Source organism: Meleagris gallopavo, chromosome 32 (genome assembly GCF_905368555.1).
Source record: "Meleagris gallopavo chromosome 32, MGAL_WU_HG_1.1, whole genome shotgun sequence".
NCBI classification, from domain to species: Eukaryota; Metazoa; Chordata; class Aves; order Galliformes; family Phasianidae; genus Meleagris; species Meleagris gallopavo.
The window spans coordinates 448,419-466,977 of record NC_139436.1 but is presented as its reverse complement, the minus strand read 5'-3'; the positions used below and the strand labels follow the sequence as shown (position 1 = coordinate 466,977).

General features: G+C 56.5%; 1 protein-coding gene and 1 long non-coding RNA gene across 5 annotated transcripts in view; one reads left to right on the top strand and one right to left on the bottom strand.

The window, feature by feature from the left end:
* Positions 1-74: 74 nt before the first annotated feature.
* Positions 75-4,559, bottom strand: LOC146542084 (uncharacterized). Its single transcript, XR_014880715.1, has 2 exons — positions 4,312-4,559; positions 75-574 (listed from the first exon to the last, which is right to left on the bottom strand). It is a non-coding gene; the product is annotated as an uncharacterized LOC146542084 (long non-coding RNA).
* Positions 2,919-18,559, top strand: part of SACK1H (scaffolding CK1 anchoring protein H) — a 29,421-nt gene continuing 13,780 nt past the window's right edge. Inside the window, exons 1-2 of one of the 4 annotated variants that reach the window (XM_085214663.1) lie at positions 2,920-4,437; positions 15,069-15,360. The gene's annotated coding sequence lies outside the window, so the exon portion shown is untranslated. Of the gene's footprint in view, positions 4,438-5,885; positions 7,551-15,068; positions 15,361-18,559 lie in introns of those variants that run through there. The other 3 variants (XM_085214665.1, XM_085214661.1, XM_085214664.1) reach the window with 3 other exon arrangements.

The window sequence follows — 18,559 nt, the reverse complement described above, 5'->3', positions numbered from 1 at the left end:
CCCAACTGCCACAGGCAGGCTGTGAGCATCCAGCAGCACAGCAGGACTTTCTGTGAGTGCAGTTTTGCTCACGCTTCGCTTCAAAACACATTTATTCGATCTCGCCTTCAGCAAAGCAGCCAGCTGCACATTAAAAGCGAGAACAGAACATAAAAGCCCTATCAAAGGAAAATATTTTAGGCCACACACGACTCTACCCAAGAGGAGAGGAAAAGAAGAAGACAGAAGGGATCAGCACCACAACGATGTGCTGCCGGAATGCAGCCGCTCTGATGGCAGAAATCACTGACAGATTAAGAAGTTACAGACTTAAAACTGTTTCACCTCCATCGATCACCATCCCGCTGCATCCCCAAAAGGTGCCGACCCGCAACCGAGCGCTTAAAGTGGGGGGGTTGGAAATGGAATATTCCCGGCCCAGCTCCTTCCTGCAGCACAGGGATAATCACCTCGTCTCATCCCAGTGGAGGACGGAGGAGATGCGTGGTGTCTGTGAAGCGTTCCAGCAGCGCAGCGATGAGCAGCTCTGGTGGCGACAGTGGTGCCATGTGGGTGGCAGGCGGTGAGCGATGCCCTGGGCCACGCGGGGAGGACAATTAAAAGCAGCATTTATTCACTGCTGACAACTTCAGTTGCACTGAGTTAAATAAGTTCCTATGAAGAATATCCCACAGGTGTGCAACATGCCTGTTCCATCGTGCCTATTTCCAGGCTCTCGGGGCACTGCCGCCTGCCTCCTTCATCACAGAATCATAGAATCATAGAATCACAGAATGGCCTGGGTTGAAAAGGACCAGAATGAACCCTTCTGTGTGCAGGGTCACCAACCACCAGACCAGGCTGCTCAGAGAGCCCATAGGGTGCCATAGGACCCATAGGGTGCCGTAAGGACCGATAGGGTGCCATAAGGACCCATAGGGTGCCATAGGACCCATAGCTGTGCCATAGGACCCACAGGGTGTCCAAACAACCCACAGGGTGTGACTGGGATCCACAGGGTGACAAAAGCATCCATAGCAATACCGTATGAATCCATAGGGTGCCACAGGGATCCATAGACTGCGCTAAGGATGCATAGGTTCCCTTAAGGCACCCTGCAGATCCATAGGTCACCTTTGGGTGCCGTAGGGATCCATAGGGTGCCATAAGGGTCCATAGGATGTCCTAAGGGTCCTTAGGGGGTCCTAAGAATCCATAGGGTGTGACTGGGATCCACAGGGTGCCCTAAGAATCCATAGGGATGCCCTGAGGATGCATGGGGACCCAAAGAATCACAGAACCCCAGCACGGCCTGGGTCGCAAAGGCCCACAGCGCTCATCAGTTCCAACCCCTGCTGTGTGCAGGTCGCCAACCAGCAGCCCAGGCTGCCCAGAGCCACATCCAGCCTGGCCTCGGATGCCTGCAGGGATGGGATGAGCATCCACAGCCTCCTTGGGCAACCTGTGCCACTGCCTCACCACCCTCTGCATGAAAAACTGCCTCCTCACATCCAACCCAAACCTCCCCTGGCTCACTTTAAAGCCATTCCCCTTGTCCTATCGCTTGGACTCGATGATCTTGAAGGTCTTTTCCAACCTGAGCAATTCTATGACGCTGTGAGGCAGGCAGTTCGGCTGTGAGGTGGAAATGACTCACAGCAATGCCCAGGGCTGTGTGCGCCCCATCCTTTGGGCTGCCCTGTGCCAGGCTTGGGCTCTGCACAGCCTCAGCTGTGTTCAGCCGTGTTCTGGGCTGCATTGAAAAGGGGTGGCAGCAGGGACAGGGAGGTGATTGTCCCTCTCTACTCAGCTCCTTTGAGGCCTCATCTGCAGCGCTGCGTCCAGGCCTGGGGCTCCCAGCACAGGAAGGACGTGGAGCTCTGGGAGCGGGTCCAGAGGAGGCACTGGGATGGTCAGAGGGCTGGAGCAGCTCTGCTGTGAGGAAAGGTTGAGGGAAGTGGGCTTGTTTAGACTGGAGAAGAGAAGGCTCCGAGGAGACCTGGTTGTGGCCTTCCAGTGCTTGGAGGGAGCGGATAAACAGGAGGGGAACGGCTGTCTGTGAGGGTGGGTGGCCAGGCTGGATGTGGCTCTGGGCAGCCTGGTTGGAACCAGATGAGCACTGTGGGTCTTTGCAAGCCAGGCCATGCTGGGATTTTGTGATTCTATGGGTCTCTGTGTGTCCCTATGGGTCCCTATATGGGATCTATGTGTCTCTATAGGGATCTATGTGTCTCTATGTGGGATCTATGTGTCCCCATCTGGGATCTATGTGTCCCCATCTGGGATCTATGTGTCCCTATGGGTCTCTATGTGTCTCTATGGGTCTCTATGTGTCCCCATGTGGGATCTATGCGTCCCTATGGGTCTCTATGTGTCCCTGTGTGGGATCTATGTGTCTCTATAGGGATCTATGTGTCCCCATGTGGGATCTATGTGTCTCTATGGGGATCTATGTGTCCCCATGTGGGATCTATGTGTCTCTATGGGTCTCTATGTGTCCCTATGGGTCTCTATGTGTCCCTGTGTGGGATCTATGTGTCCCCATGTGGGATCTATGTGTCTCTGTGGGGATCTATGTGTCCCCATGTGGGATCTATGTGTCTCTATGGGGATCTATGTGTCCCCATATGGGATCTATGTGTCTCTGTGGGGATCTATGTGTCCCTATGTGTCTCCTGGTGACCCTAAACACAGCAGGGGGTTGGAACCAGATGACCACGATGGTCCTTCCCAACCCAGGCCATTCTATGACCCCCATCCCCTCCGCCCTGCTCTAAGCGCCCTCCCAGCTCCGCCCCCCCCCCCCCCATCACTCTTCACTCCCTAAGATGGCGGCCGCGCCCCCGCCCCGCCCCGCCCGAACCGGGCCGCCCGCCCTGAGTCAGCGCCGAGCCGCCTCGCCCTCCCCGCAGCCCGGGCACCGCCCGGCACACGGCGGCCGCGGCGTTTGCCAAGTGGAATAAGATAGAACATGAAAGGCGAAATAACAGGAGCTGCCACGCCCGGGGCTGCGGGGAATCTCGCTTAACCCTTTTTCTGCCCGCGCCCGGAGCCGGCGGGGGGCGGGGTGCCCCGGCTTCGCGTTCCCTCGGAGGGCATCGCCGTGTAGGCAGGGCGCGGTTACAAGGAGCTGTGGGCCTTTGGGGGATACGTGAGGCCCATCTGCAGCACTGCGACCAGCGCTGGGGGCCCCAGGACAAGAAGGACAGGGAGCTGCTGGAGAGGGTCCAGAGGAGCAGAGATGAGCAGGGGCTGCAGCACCTCCCTACTGAGACAGGCTGAGGGAGCTGGGCTGTTCAGCATGGAGGAGAGAAGCTGCGGGGTGACCTCAGTGCAGCCTGCGGGACCTCAAGGGAGCCTGCAGACAGGAGGGGATCAGCTCTTGGAAAGGGGAGAGAACAGCAGGACAGGGAATGGTTGGAAGCTGAGGGAGGGCAGCTTTCAGTTGGCTGTCAGGGGGAAGTTGTTTGCTGTGAGAGCGGGGAGGTGCTGAACAGCTGCCAGAGAGGCTGTGGATCCCCGTCCATCCCTGGAGGTGTTCAAGGCCAGCAAGGATGGGGCCCTGGGCAGCCTGGGCTGCTGTGAGATGGGGAGGTTGGTGGCCCTGCCTGTGGGGGGTTGGAGCTTCGTGATCCTTGGGGTCCCTTCCAACCCGGGCCATTCTGTGATTCTGTGATGCAGGGCTGTGGGTAAGGCTGCTCTGCTGAGGGAGGCCTAAGAGCCAGCCCTGCTTTGTGGTGCTGCTCCTCCATCAGCCCAGCTTCACCTGTTTATAGGGAATTATGGAGCCTTTGGGGGCAGTGCTGGGGATATGAGGGGCTGTGGGTGAGGCACTGGGGATATGGGATATGGGGCTGTGGGTGAGGCACTGGGGATATGGGATATGGGGCTGTGGGTGAGGCACTGGGGATATGGGATATGGGGCTGTGGGTGAGGCACTGGGGATGTGTGGCTGTGGCTGTGGGTGAGGCCTGGGATGCGCAGCGCTCTGCTGAGGGAGGCCTAAGAGCCAGCCCTGCTTTGTGGTGCTGCTCCTGCGTCGGCCCGGCCGCACGCACACCGAAGTCCTTCCAGCAGGACCCAGAGCGTGGCCAGGCCGCGAGTCCCAGCGCGGAGCCGGGCTGCGCCGTGCCTGGGCCCGGCCCTGGTTCCCTGCGGTGGTTCCCAGGCCCGCTCCCGGTGCCGGGCCCGAGCCGGTCCGACAGGCTCGGGGCAGACGGAAGGGAGAGGCCGCCCGCGGCTCAGGAATGCGCAGCCCTTATCTCTGGCTCCCCTGCAATCCTGGGGAGGGAATAACTCTCCGGAGTTTGCCTTTCTCTCGCTCTTACTCACCCTCTGCCCTGGGTGGAGCTTGATCCTGCGGGCTCGGAGGTGCCCGTGAATCAGGCTGCAGGCACGTCCAGGGCGGCAGAGCCAGCTGAGAGCGCGACCCGCCACCTGCCCGGCACACCTGGGAAGGTAGGAGACGTTCGGAGCTGCCGGGGCACCCGAACGGCGGTGCGAAGCGGTGGGCAGGGGCTGGGGAGGCCATTTCTGCTCCTCTGCTCTGGGCTGGGCGCTCGGAGTTTGCGGCGGGGATTTTGTGCGGGTGGGAGACGGTGCTGGGGGGGCTCAGGGCACCTGTTGTGGGTACTGCAGGGGGACCAGGAGAGTCCGAGGAGATCGTAGAATCACTGAATGGCCTGGGTTGAAAAGGACCACAACGGTCACTGAGTTCCGACCCCCTGCTACGTGCAGGGCTGCCAGCCACGAGACCAGGCTGCCCGGAGAACCCATAGGGTGCCATAGGGATCCACAGGGAGCCGTAATCAGAGAATCATAGAATGGCCTGCATTGAAAAGGACCATAATGATCATTGAGTTCCAACCCCCTGCTATGTGCAGGGTCACCAACCACCAGACTGGGCTGCTCAGAGCCACATCCAGCCTGGCCTTGAATGCCTCCTAATGGGAGAGGCAATTTGGGGTAGAGAGTGCCTCAGCACAGATGGTGTTGTGGTCGTGAGGAAGGAAACCCATCGGTCTCTTGCTCAGGCGACCTGTCCCATTTTCTTGGAGAAAAACCCAAGGAGAGAATATTTCCAAATGTAGCTCTGTCCTTGAGAAGAGATCTCACAGCTTAACTCCCATGGAGTCTCAACTGGCCTTTTCCTGGGGTGGGAAATCCTCATAGAATCCTAGAATAGCCGGGGTTGAAAAGGACCACAACGCTCATCTTGTTTCAAGCCCCTGCTATGTGCAGGGTCACCAACCACCAGACCGTGCCCACACACAGGATGTGTGCTCCAGATACTGGGTCAGTGTGTGGTAGTAGGACTGGAAGAGCCCTGCAGGAGGCAGAGAGCCAGAGAACAGAGCCACAGAATGGCCCGGGTTGGAAGGGACCCCAAGGATCACGAAGCTCCAACCCCCCACCAATGCAGGGCCACCAACCTCCCCATCTCACAGCAGCCCAGGCTGCCCAGGGCCCCATCCAACCTGGCCTTGAACACCTCCAGGGATGGACGGGGATCCACAGCCTCTCTGGGCAGCTGTTCCAGCACCTCCCCACTCTCACAGCAAACAACTTCCCCCTGACATCCAACTGAAATCTGCCCTCCCTCAGCTTCCAACCATTCCCCTGTCCTGCTGTTATCTCCCCTTTCCAAGAGCTGATCCCCTCCTGTCTGCAGGCTCCCTTTAGTTATTGAAATGCTGCAGTGAGGAACATCTCATGAAGCTCCCTGTCCCCGTGCCTGCCGTGTGCTCACGCTGCGTGCATGGCTGCAGAGCTGTCTGCCAGCATGGCCTGCAAGCAGCAGCGCAGACGTTCATGCACGTACATGCAGAGGCACAGGCAGATGTGTGTGGACACATTCACATGCACGTATAACTCATTTTTTCCACAGATGTGAGCCTGTCTGACTGAACTCTGGTTTTGTGTGTGTGTGCAGAGAGGAAGGAGAAGGAAGGTTTTGTGCTCTCAGCGCTCTCAATTGACTGCGGTCAATGGAGTTCAATTGTGGCCTTTGTCTGTCCCGCGACGCGGGTTCTCTGTCATCTACAACGGTTAGAGGCGCTTGGAGAGGGGAAGAAGCGCCTATAAAACCTTCTGCTGAAAGCAGTCAATTTGTGAAAGCTGCAATCAGCTCAGCTGTGATAGAGGACAAACATGCAAACGGCCGCCCTGCACAGCGGGGACAAACGCAGTGCAGAACTCCGGAGCCCAGCATCGCTTGGGCTTCAGCAGCTGTGCTTCCATTGGGTGAGGGTGAAGAGACAAGCAGACAAGACACAAGGGAGCGTCCCTTCGTGCCATTCGAACTGGCCCAGCTGTGCAGCCTGGGGACACAATGCTGTTTATTTTCATTTTAGCCCGGCTCCGTTTCTCCCAGGAGCTGCAGAGTTGTGTTGGAATGATTGAGGGAGGTGTGTCTGCTGTCATCTGGCAGTGCAAACAGTGACAGGCAAATGGGCTGAGGGAGGAAAAAGTCCTGCTCCTTGTGTGGCTGTGGGGAAAACTGCACGTCAGAGGCAAAAGTGAAAATGTCCCAGCAGAGTATGCAGTAATGGGCCCAGAGCGGGTCGGGGCTCAGGAGGCAGACACTTATCTGCCCTGTAGGGGTACCAGAGTGGGTCGGGGCTCAGGAGGCAGACACTTATCTGCCCTGTAGTGGTACCAGAGTGGGTCGGGGCTCAGGAGGCAGACACTTATCTGCCCTGTAGTGGTACCAGAGTGGGTCGGGGCTCAGGAGGCAGACACTTATCTGCCCTGTAGTGGCACCAGAGCGGGTCGGGGCTCAGTAGGCAGACACTTATCTGCCCTTTAGGAGTACCAGAGTGGGTCGGGGCTCAGGAGGCAGACTGAGCCCTGCCTCGTGGCTCAGGCAATTGTTCTGAACAACAGGAATTCACCAGCAGACCTGGCAGGATTGGATTTCTTTCACTTTCACGAATAAGGGGAACACTTTGGGGCTGCTTTGCAGGCCCCATTTGGCAAGCCTTGATGGAGAAGAGTTGTTTTCTAAAGCGTCAGTCAGGGTGTGGGGGGTCGTTATCCTCCCAGTTGCGCCACACGCTGTTGGCCTTTTCTTGAGGTGGCACGTGTTCTCAGGAAATAGCAATCCAAGAGAGGCAGTGAGCAGTGGGCCCAGGCGAACCTCGTGAGGTTCAGCAGCTCCAAATGCCAGACCTCGCACCTGGGTTGAGGCAGCGCCCATTACCGATACAAGCTGGGGGACGAAAGGATTGAGTGCAGCCCTGCCGAAAAAGGCCTGGGGCTGCTGGCGGATGGGAAGGCAGCGCTGGATGTGAGCCTCTGCGCCCCTGCAGCTCAGAAAGCCAACTGCATCCGGGGCTGCATCCAGAGCAGCACGGCCGGCAGATCGAGGGAGGGGGTCCTGCCTCTCCGCTCTGTGCTGCGGGGCCTCGCATGGAGCACAGTTCAGCTGGGGGTCCTCAGCGCGGGAGGGACGTGGAGCTGTTGGAGCACTTCCAGAGGAGGCCACAGAAATGATCCCAGGGATGGAACAGCTCTGCTTTGAGGACAGGCTGAGAGCCGGGGCTGTGCAGAGGAGAAGAGAAGGCTGCGAGGTGAGCGGGGAGCCGCCTGTCAGCATCTAAAGGGGAGCGGCAGGACAGAAGGGGACAGAGTCTTGAGCGGGGTCTGTGGTGACAGGGCAAGGGAGACGGCTTCAAGCTCAAGGAGGGGGATTTAGGTTAGGTATCAGGGAAGGATCTTTTGCTGAGGGTGGCGAGGCGCCGAGCAGGTTGCCAGTGATGTGCTGGGTGCCCCATCCCGGAGACTTTCGGGGTAAGGCTGGACCCGGCTCTGAGCAGCTGGGGTAGCTGTGGGGTCCCTGTGCATTGCAGGGCACTTGGACCAGATGCCTTTGGAGGTCCCTCCCAGCTCTAAGGATTCTGTGATTCCATGACTGACCGAGAGAGAGTGAGTTTGGCGTGAGCACTGCTTTCTCACCAGGACCTCTCTGTGGACGGCCCTTTTACATGCAGAACCTCAGTTCTCAGTCCTTCTCAGCACGCAGCAGTAGCTCTGAATATTGCTTTGCCCCAGTGGCTGCCTGTGCCACTCACACTCTTTATTCTTGCGTAAGAGTTAAGACTGACAAGCTGAAATACTTTCTCAATAACCACTTCACAGGGAAAATTACAACATGTAACTTTTCTCCTCCTTTGCCCTTCCACTGCCCCGTAGGAGGATCCCCTGGGCCTTCTGCTGTGAGGAAAGGCTGAGGGAACTGGGCTGGTTCGGCTGGGAGAAGAGAAGAGAAGAGAAAAGGCTGCAGGGAGACCTGATTGCGGCCTTCAGCGCTTGGAGGGAGCGGATAAACAGGAGGGGAACGGCTGTTTGTGAGGGTGGGTGGTGACAGGACAAGGGGAATGGCTTTAAAGTGAGCCAGGGGAGGTTTGGGTTGGATGTGAGGAGGCAGTTTTTCATGCAGAGGGTGGTGAGGCAGTGGCACAGGTTGCCCAAGGAGGCTGTGGATGCTCATCCCATCCCTGCAGGCATCCGAGGCCAGGCTGGATGTGGCTCTGGGCAGCCTGGGCTGCTGGTTGGCGACCTGCACACAGCAGGGGTTGGAACTGATGAGCGCTGTGGGCCTTTGCAGCCCAGGCCGTGCTGGGGTTCTGTGATTCTGAATGCATGGCTCATTTTGACTCTGCAGCAGTTGATGTTGTCAGGGATCCCTTGCACCCACAGGCAGAGGTGCGTGCTGCCAGCTCTGCTCCACCGCTTCTGTTGCACGCACTCCATTTACTGCTCACCTCGGACGCTTTGCTTGTTACGTCGTTGGTAGGGTGAACGCAGACGTGTGTAGTGCGGGAGATCAAGCTGTTATCTCCAGAAGTTCAGTGAGTGAACTGAGTGCACGAATTGAAGCAGTTTATTGTCTGGTGACTGCGACTCCAGGTGAAATGCAATTCCTAAACCGCAGCAGACAAACACGGCATCTTCTAGAATGATGGCTGAGAGTCGTGTAAAAGCACCGAGAGCAAAGAGTGGGCTCCCATTTGCTCGGCGTTCTGACACGGGCTCGTTAGCAGGGGCTGATCAGACGGCCACAGGTGGAAGCCTGGCGTTGCCTGCGCACAGCGCTGTGACAGGAATAACAGATTCCCTATCGCTGTCTTCCAAATAACAGCAACCCAGGCACTGCGCCGACAACCGAGAGGAACTCGGAATGGAAGCACTGGGAGACTTAGCAGAAAACACAGGCAGGAGGAGTGGAAGAGGGCTGTGGCGTGGCATCCTTTGCTGTAGCTCTTGTGAAGTTTCTGTAGCAGTTTGTTATGGCTACACCAGGAAGTCCTGGGGTGCACTGAAAACTGGCAGCGCTCCATGCAGATCGCTGTGAGGTTGGCCTTAAGCTGAGAGATCCTTCCTGGGTGGAATTAAAGTCCTTAGTTGAGAAGTGCATGCAGGAGAAGGTCCTGGAAGGGACGAGCATAGCTGGCAGTGTTGAGGGCTGCTGCGGCAGGATTAGAAAGCACCAGCCAGCCATCCGTTGCACAGCGCAGAGCTAAAGAGCCAAACACACCTTAACCATATTCCAGGAGACGGATCTGTTCCCACTCTTCTTTCTAATACAGCATTTCCTTGAGAGCAAGCCAACGTTTTCCATGTCCTGTTAGCATGCCAGCGCGAGCAGTTTGAGCACAGGCATCGCTGTGCTCTCCTAGGAGTCGCTCTCACAGGATATTAGCAGCCTGTTCTCCTCTCTTCGATTTTATCAAGCCAAAGGCGCGTTTTTAAATCATTTGTTTCCGTGCTTTGGAGGCTCAGGGCATTTTGGGAAGCCGCCCGCCGTACAGAGCCGTAAGTGATGTGGTTTAGCAGGAGCCAGCCGTGGCCCCTCGCTCCTTTGGGATCGCAGCTGAGAAGTCTCTCCTTCCCATTGTTCTCCTTGGCAGCTCTCAGAACCGTTCTGCTTCGCCCCGTTGCAGTTTGGCAGCCCTTCGCACGCCGACAGCACGGAGCTGGGCGCCCGGCAGGCAGAGTGAATCGTTTTGGGTTGCCCCCTCCTCTTGATGGTACCAGGCGGCAGAACCGAGGAGCGTGAGCCCAGGAGGTTGCGCTGTGCTTGCACGCAGGCACGGGGTCCCGGCGGAGGTCGTCTCCCAGCCAGTGGAGCAGCCGCTGCGGGTCGGGCCACCCCGTCTGCTCGTGCATGGAGCGCTGCGGCAGCCTCAGCTTCTGGGAGTGCCTGCAAGCAGGGGAGCCGGTCCAGCCAGGGCTCACCTGAGAGAGGCAGAGTGGGAACTCGCTGTGCAGGCGGGACGCGTCACAACAAGCTCTGCAGTCAGCGCTGCGCAGGCAGATAAAGCTGCCTGAGGTGCTGAGGCATCACCAGGGCTGGCATTAAGCAGCAGCACATGGAAGGGAAGCATCGAGCCGGTTTCCTTTCGCTTAGGTGCAGAAATAGAGTCCATCTCAATTCAGCTTTGACTCGAGCCTGGCGTTTCATTCGGGAGAATGAAGAAAAATGCAGGTCTTGTTGTGGCTGTTGTTTAAGTGTAGGGCTTGGTGGCCTCGTCGTGATCCTCCAGGCACCTTTTCCGAGCCCAGACTTTCACACTGCTCTTCTGGAAATGGCAGCGTACCGGCGAGGCTGTGGACGTCCCTCCCTGGAAGCACTGAAGGCCGGGCTGGAGGCTGTGAGCAGCCTGGGCCACGGGGGCTGTCCCTGCCGACAGCAGGGTTGGAACTGCATGGACTTAAAGGTCCTTCTGTGTCTGCGTCTGTGTCTGAGGATCAGATGAAGCACAAGCTAACACGCTCTACATATGTATATTTAGTTTCTGCTATTAGTTTTAGTCTAGAGGTGAAACTTTTATGTCTGTCTTCTGTTATTTTCCCCTCCTCTGCCTTAGGTGGAACGTGTCCTTATGGCTGAACGTTTGTCAGAGATGCGTGCAGCCGTGCCCACGTCACCTCCTGTTCTCACTGGGAGCGGGCAGCCGCCTCTGCTCCGATGGCTTCAGCGGATCACAAAGCAGAGTGCTTGTGGTCATATCTAACTGGTAAAGGTGCTCCCGATGACACCCACGTGAACAGAGCCAGACCTCGGGCTGAGCCAGAGGGAGGTTCCGTGGGAGACTCAAAACAGCCCCTGGTAACTGAATGAGGAGCTGCACGCTGCTTTCTCTCCTCCTGTTTCTGCCCACGTAGGGACAAGGGGGATGTTTTAAAGTGAGCCAGGGGAGGTTTGGGTTGGATCTGAGGGGGAAGTTTTTCATGCAGAGGGTGGTGAGGCAGTGGCACAGGTTGCCCAAGGAGGCTGTGGATGCTCATCCCATCCCTGCAGGCATCCGAGGCCAGGCTGGATGTGGCTCTGGGCAGCCTGGGCTGCTGGTTGGCGACCTGCACACAGCAGGGGTTGGAACCAGGTGAGCGCTGTGGGCCTTTGCAACCCAGGCCATGCTGGGGTTCTGTGCGTTGTGGATGAGGAAGGCAGTGATCACCTACAGGAGCAGCCGTGCAGCGTCTTTGGGAAAGCCTGAGCAGATGGGTGGGGGAGGCCTTCGCTACTGGGATGAGATCCTGCCTCTCGTCAGCCCCTTTTATCTGCTTTCATCTCCCACTTGTCAGGTTTTCGGCAAGCTCCTTCGTGCGTTCCTTCATCCGCTGCCCCTGAGCATGGGAGGAGTTGTTCAGAAGCAGCTACAAAGTCTGCCTTCTCCTTCAGCTCCTTCCTGCACTGAGGCGTCTGTGCTCTGTTAGCACGCTAAGCAGCAACTTCTGAGGAGCGGCGTGCAGAATGCTTCGTTGTGGTGCCCTCTCCCCTCCCTGTGTCCATTGCTGCCTCTCCTCATGGGCTGGGAGGAGGAATTTCTTGGGGAAGAACTCAGATCCGTAGTTCGGGTTCATTCATTACCTGCTATGGAAAGGTCCTAATTAATGACTGGTGCTTTTGGAAAGCTACTCTCGAATCTACGGAACAAATAAATTCGCAGCTGTGTCCTCTTGTTCCACGCGCCCTCGGTGGTGGGCCGTGATGCTCCCAGCGAGTCTCCTCACCTCTTTCATGCAAGTTTCTGTTCTCTGGGCATTGCGATAGTTCTTATGTTATGAAACTCCATCCACGTGTTGCTTTCCCAATCTCCCTGTAGAAGCTGGCTGCAGCACAGTGCTCATGAGCCACTTAATTGCGTGGCAGATGATGCATACATGCTAAATTCGCACTGCTCCCTGCTCCTTTGCACCCCTTGGAGATCGGAGATCTTTGCCTTTCATCTGCTTGCCGTGTTTAATGTGGTTTAGATTATGAGGGCTTCTTAAGCAAGGACCAGTATAACGATAGCTGATGCTTCATCTGTCTCCCATCCAGAACCTTTTACTGTAACTGAAATTTGAACCAAAGCAGCACGGGCGTTTGCCTGTCCCCACTTGGGGTCCAGGGAAATCATTGCTTGTTGCTGGGCAGTTCAGCAACGGCAGAACTGAAAGGAAATTACAACAAAATTAGTAATGCTGTCCTAGCCATTAGCGGGATGCTCCTCGCAACGTAGCAGCCCCAAATCAGGTGGAATGTCGTGAAAGGAGCAGAGTTACTCCGTGCTGCTGTGGGCTCACCTCGAGCGCTCGTACAGCTGTGGGTGCCGTAGCGCCAGGAGGACACAGAATTGTTGGCATCCGCACGGAGCTGCAGAGGTGGTGAGGGCGTGGGGGAGATGCGTGAGGGGCAGCTGAGCTCCCTTGGTTTGTGCAGCCCAGAAGGAGGCTGAGGGGAGGCCCACTGCATCCGTGGCTTCCTCGCAAAGAGGTGGGCGTTAGGAAGAGGCTGTAACCAGGCAGGGAGCAGCTCCCGGGGCGGTGGGGTGCCCTGAGCTGCTGCAGCTCAGACGTTGGGCTTGGGGTTTTGGTGGTCCCGTGCACTGGGCTCAGTGACCTTGTGGGTATGATCCTGTGATGTAAAGCTTTTCTTCACTCTCGCCTCGGAGCTCCAACCCCGCAGCTTCCACTAGTGATACGGGAGAGGAGAGAAATTCAGAGGGACAGAGCAGAGGATTGCTGGCGACCGGCAGGAAGCAGCGGGGCGGGGTGGTGGTGTCCATCCAGCAGTGTGACGACTGAGCTGATGTCTGCGGTCAGTGTGGCACAGTGAGGTTCTACAGGCACTGATTTTCCTGTCCAGAGCAAAACAAACGGCCGGCAGGTTCCCAAGAGAAGGAGGCTGCTGTTTGTAGCTGGGCTGTAGAACTTCTGCCTCTGGCTGCTGTGGATACTGAAGTTATAGGTGGATCTGGGGAAATGTTGTGAGTTTATGATAGCAAAGTGCTTTGAAGTCATTGAAGCTCTCCTGGCTCGGGACGTCGGTGTGCCTTAGGAGCTCAAATGGAGTTAGGGAAGCTGGCGAAGCATAAAAGTGCTCGCCCTGTCTCTGAACGTTTCCCAGATTCTGCAGGACTCCCTGATCCTTTTGGAAGCGGGACTCTGGACTACCAGCATATTTGATGTGATCCCAGGCAGAGGATTCATGTTCTGTTCTCCGTGCCAGAGGCAGACAGTAAAGGCAGGGCTCAGGCAGGGCTCAGGCACGGTGAGCATCGGCCACGGGACGCCTGGGGACTCTTAGGGAGGGCTGGAAAGTGAAGAGCTTCAGAGTGCCGAGTGCAGTTCCGCATGGATGGGATCGGGAAACCTGTCATCGTTACGGAGGGTTGTGACCTAAATCAACGTCGTTTGTGTGAGGAAGAGTCGTCATGGCAGTTTAACGAGAGAAAATGGCTTGACGTGTGCTGTTTCAAACGCAGTGCGTGGTGAGGGGTGACCGCGGGGCTGCCTGTGTGCAGACAGCGTGGGGAGGGCAGGGCGCTGCGCTTCCCCCATTGCAGGGCTGGTTGCCTTTCACCGCTGCGCTGCCCTGAGATTCCTGCGGGCACAGCCGGCTTCGCTCTCATGGTGGGAGCAGTCGGTACTCTGCCGGCTACCAGCTGTGCTGGAATCGTTCCCCCGTGTAGGAGCGGGTTGCTTTCAGAAGGCCGTTGATGAGACCTGTCACAAAGATTTCCGAAAATAATCACAGGGTCACAGAATGGCCTGGGTTGAAAAGGACCACAGTGATCACTGAGTCCCAACCTGCTGTGTGCAGGTCACCAACCAGCAGCCCAGGCTGCCCAGAGAACACGTAGGGAGCCACAGGGATCCATAGGGTGCCATAGGGACCCATAGGGAGCCACAGGGATCCATAGGGTGCCATAAGAACCCATAGGGAGCCACATAAATCCATAGTTTGCCATAAGAACCCACAGGGTGCCATAGGGATCCATAGGGAGCCATCATCATAGAATCATCATAGAATCATCCCAGCACGGCCTGGGCTGCAAAGGAGCACAGCGCTCATCAGTTCCAACCCCTGCTGTGTGCAGGTCGCCAACCAGCAGCCCAGGCTGCCCAGAGCCACATCCAGCCTGGCCTCGGATGCCTGCAGGGCTGGGGCATCACAGCCTCCTTGGGCAACCTGTTCCCATATAAATGATAATAAATACTGGAATTATTAAATCCAGAGAGAAATGCAGGTAACTCCAGAACAGAACCTCACCGGCCCGGCTGAAAAGCCAGACTAAAGCAATGAAGGCAGTGCTGCTGGTGCAGGGTTATTCCTGCAGTGAAATGTCCTTTGGGATTATAAACAGTCTTGGTTGGCGATAGAGTGAATGTATTCATTATAGTAAGGCCAGACTTTCCCAGGTAACCTAAACTGCTGCTTTCTGAAGTATGGTCAGAAATCCTGTGTTACGTGAATAGGTTTTCTGTTGTGCTGCTGTCCATCATTAAAGAGAAGCGTTGATGCTCTCTGACAGCAGACGTCCCAGCAGTGGGGTCTGCGCCTGGCGCTGCTCAGGGGATGCTGAAATGGTCGGGTCGTCATTAAGCAGTCCTGCTGAATCCCAGTGGTAGCATAAAGCTGTAGGAAGTGGCGAATATCAGTAAATGCAACGTGGCAATCTGATGGGATGTATGTTAGGGTGGAGAACAACGTACCAAAATGCAGAATGGAGGTTAGAATTGGACACGGGGCTGCTTTGCTGTGATGTGCAGCATAAGATAAAGGCACGATTGGGGCACTTCTCCTTCTTCTGCTATAGCGATGCAGAGGCAAATGGCATTTTGAGAGGAAGTCCAAGGAATTCGTCCCAAAAAGCCACAAGCAGTGTCCAGAGGCAATGAACAACAGAAGATGCGTTGGGTTCAGCATGGACACAGCTCAAAGTGATGCACGCTGCAGTGGAACAGAGACGCGGCGCTGGTCATCGTCCTGCTTGGCTGACGGGGGCACGAGACAGCTGAGATTGGAAGGTGCAGATTAACTTGACTGTGCCACGGGGTTCGGCGTGACCGAGGAAAGGTGAACGATGGCCGAAGGAGGCTGCTGAGCAGGTGGGGCTCATCGCCAGACACACCGCATTTAACACCTGTATCGACACGCAGTGACCGGGAGGTGCCCGTGGGCGCCGGGCGGTGCCGGATGACGGGCTGCCGGGCTCCTTTTTGCCCTCTGCCCGTCTGTGCTCTGCCCGCCGCTCCGCCGGCTTCCAGCAGTCAGCGCTGCCCGCTGCTCCCCAGGGGCCGGGGCGGGGGCGATGGGCTGCTGGTATCGCGGCGGCTCTGAAGCGCTCGGCGCGTTTCCTCGAGGCACAGCCGCAGAGCTGTACGTCGGGCTTCCCACCTTCCTTGGCAGCCACAGCCGCGGGAAGGACGAGAGGGAAACGCGGCGTTCGGGGCAGGTGTTCAGCGGCTGGCAGGCAGCGGTCAGTGCTAAGCCGGGTCTGCGGTGCTGTGTGAGATAACGTCCTATCAACTCCCCTTGCTGCCTCTTTGGTGAGAGGAAGCCCTGGTGCTGCCGTGCAGCAGACCCTGCAGAGTGGAAGTGCGCGCTTTACGCTACTAAGAAGTTTATGGAGGTTAGATAGGTTTGTATGGAACAGATTCCCCACAGCGTCAGCGATGTTTCCTTCTATTCAGTGTTCTGATCATAGAAGAGGAGCGCTGATCAAGCTGTTGGATGCTCGGTTTTTGGGAAAGCCGACAGCGATAAAGGCGCCCACAGGGAGCACCCTGGGTCCTTTGTAAACTGATGCAGAGGACGTGCAGCTTATGCACGTGCTAATTAAGGATCCATTTCACAGATAGGGGAAGGAGGCTGCATCTCGAAACCTGCGGGGATCAGTGAGCAGTGAGCTGAACTTCAGCGACTGGGTGGCTCTCACCGTGCGCAGTCCTTCCTGACTTGTGCAGCTGCCCCGCGGCATCTGAAGTGCGGCAGCTGTGGCACAAAGCCCCGTGAGAGACTCAGCCTTTGTCACCAGCAGCTGGAAGGCAGGAGAAGTGCCTGTGGGCACCTCAGGTGGCACCGACGTGTGCACGTGCCTGGATTGCTCCCCTTGTCGTTTGTTTGCCCTTATCTACGTCGCTTTATCAGACATGAAGGGCTCAGAAGAGGTTGGGGTCGTTCCCCTTACCTCCTGCTGTCTCTGCCTGGGGATCTCTGAAGGAGCAGGGGCTGCAGAGCAGGTTCCTGAGTGCTACTGACCAGATGCTTCATGGCCTGAAAGAAATTCTCGGGTCCCGTTCTGCTGTTCCTGCTTGTAACATCGAGTTCCAAACAGCTGCAGGTCATATTGGCAGGATAAAACGGGGCCTTTGCTTTTGTGCAGTGGAGGGGCAGCATTCCTGTGTGCTTCATCTGCCCAGCCCCCCTCTGCTATTTCCCTGCAGCTTCTATCGCGTTGCTGTGAGGACCTTCCTTCAGAGCGTGGCGCAGGGCTGGATGGAGGGCTGGTCGGCAGCTCCTGGTGAGGGATCCTTTCTCACATGGCTGCTGAAGCTGCAGAAGCTGGAGGAGCTGAATGATTGCAGTGCATGTGCTTTGGTTCCTGAACCATAGAACAGAATCCCAGCATGGCCTGGGCTGAAAAGGACCACAGTGCTCATCCATAGGGTGCCCTAAGGATCCATAGGGTGCCATAAGAATCCATAGGGTGCAATAGGGATCCATAGGGTGCCCTAAGGATCTACAGGTGCAATAAGGATCTACAGGGTGCAATAAGGATCTACAGGGTGCAGTAAGGATCCCTAGGGTGCCATAGGGGTCCACAGGGTGCCATAGGGATCCATAGGGTGCCCTAAGGATCCATAGGGTGCCATAAGAATCCATAGGGTGCAGTAGGGATCCACAGGGTGCCCTAAGGATCTACAGGGTGCAATAAGGATCCCTAGGGTGCAATAAGGATCCACAGGGTGCCATAGGGATCCACAGGGTGCCGTAGGGATCCATAGGGTGCCATAAGGATCCATAGAGTGCCATAAGGATCCATAGAGTGCCGTAGGGATCCATAGGGTGCCATAATCATAGAATCATCGTAGAATCCCAGCACGGCCTGGGTCGCAAAGGCCCACAGCGCTCATCAGTTCCAACCCCTGCTGTGTGCAGGTCGCCAACCAGCAGCCCAGGCTGCCCAGAGCCACATCCAGCCTGGCCTCGGATGCCTGCAGGGATGGGATGAGCATCCACAGCCTCCTTGGGCAACCTGTGCCACTGCCTCACCACCCTCTGCATGAAAAACTGCCTCCTCACATCCAACCCAAACCTCCCCTGGCTCACTTTAAAGCCATTCCCCTTGTCCTGTCACCACCCACCCTCACAAACAGCCGTTCCCCTCCTGTTTATCCGCTCCCTCCAAGCACTGAAGGCCACAATCAGGTCTCCCTGCAGCTTCTCTTCTCTTCTCTTCTCTTCTCTTCTCTTCTCTTCTCTTCTCTTCTCTTCTCTTCTCTTCTCTTCTCTTCTCTTCTCTTCTCTTCTCTTCTCTTCTCTTCTCTTCTCTTCTCTTCTCTTCTCTTCTCTTCTCTTCTCTTCTCTTCTCTTCTCTTCTCTTCTCTTCTCTTCTCTTCTCTTCTCTTCTCTTCTCTTCTCTTCTCTTCTCTTTTCCCAGCTGAACCAGCCCAGTTCCCTCAGCCTTTCCTCACAGCAGAGCTGCTCCAGCCCTCTGAGCATCTCAGTGCCTCCTCTGGACCCGCTCCAGGGGTTCCAGTCCTTTCTGTACACAAACTTGGTGTATTGCTTTTAGTTTGTGACTTAATTTCCTCATCAGTGACAGTGGATCAGGTTTTCAAAAAGACGGTGTCTGTGTTGCTGGGCTGTTTGGTTGGTTGGTTGGCTGGTTTTTTGGGGGGGCTGCGTGAAGCGGTAGGAAGAGATTTGCAGGAGAAGTTTAAGCAATACGGCAACCCCTCACGGAGTTCCTCTTTTATCAGTACTACCATAACCTTCTAGGATTGATCTTCTTCCAGCCATCGTGCAAGAATGCCAATAAATGACGTCTGTCATCGTCTTTGTCACTCTGGGTTCAGGAAACCTGGGAAGGGATTCGGTACATTCTCATCCAAAGAACAAAGGCATAAAAGCAAACATTTGCATCGAAACTGAAGGAGAGCCTTTGCCAGTGGGTTCAGGCAGGGTCCCGTGGGTTTGTCCATCTCCCCTGCTTTTACTTCTGCCGAACATTTCCTTCATTTTGGTCCTTCTGGAACTCCTACCCGACAGCTGCACAGGTTTCATCGGGAATGAGGAGCTGCT